Source organism: Chinchilla lanigera, unplaced genomic scaffold, assembly GCF_000276665.1.
Source record: "Chinchilla lanigera isolate Chin_1 unplaced genomic scaffold, ChiLan1.0 scaffold00132, whole genome shotgun sequence".
In the NCBI taxonomy this organism is placed as follows: Eukaryota; Metazoa; Chordata; class Mammalia; order Rodentia; family Chinchillidae; genus Chinchilla; species Chinchilla lanigera.
Window position 1 is genome coordinate 3,732,833 of NW_004955533.1, and position 421 is coordinate 3,733,253.

The following is a 421-nucleotide window of genomic DNA, read 5'->3' on the forward strand; positions in this document are numbered from 1 at the left end:
CGCCGAGCGCCGCGGCGCCGGCGATGGGGGCTCCCCCGCGGGTCCGCGGCGGACGAGGGCTGCGCTCCGCGTGGGCAGGAGGCCGAAGCGGATGACCTTGGTCCCGGAACGCCGGCCGCGCTCTCAGGTCACCCTGTCCCGTTCACCGGAGCGGCTCCGGGTGACAGGGAGCTGCTGGGGTCGGCCCCCAGCGACTGAGGGCTTCTGCGCCGCCTCCGGCTCGAACCTATCAACGCCGCCTCGGCTGACATTCGGAGCCGATTCGTCCCCCAATAAAGTCGGGGGCGTTTTTCAGCGGGGCAGACCGCGCGCGGCGCTTCAGCCGTCCCGGGAGCGCTGCGGGCTCGCGCGGCGTACCTGGCTCTTCCTTCGGGCCCCCAGGCCGCACGGGCTGAAAGGTCAGTACCAAGCCCTTCGCCCG

General features: G+C 73.4%; 1 protein-coding gene across 5 annotated transcripts in view; it reads left to right on the forward strand.

Annotated features, from left to right (window-relative positions):
- The first annotated feature begins 315 nt into the window (after positions 1-315).
- Positions 316-421, forward strand: part of Ube3a (ubiquitin protein ligase E3A) — a 95,206-nt gene continuing 95,100 nt past the window's right edge. For 3 of the 5 annotated variants that reach the window (XM_005410415.2, XM_005410414.2, XM_005410416.2), the window contains exon 1: positions 316-398. The gene's annotated coding sequence lies outside the window, so the exon portion shown is untranslated. The remainder of the gene's footprint in view (positions 399-421) is intronic. The other 2 variants (XM_005410417.2, XM_013507685.1) reach the window with 2 other exon arrangements.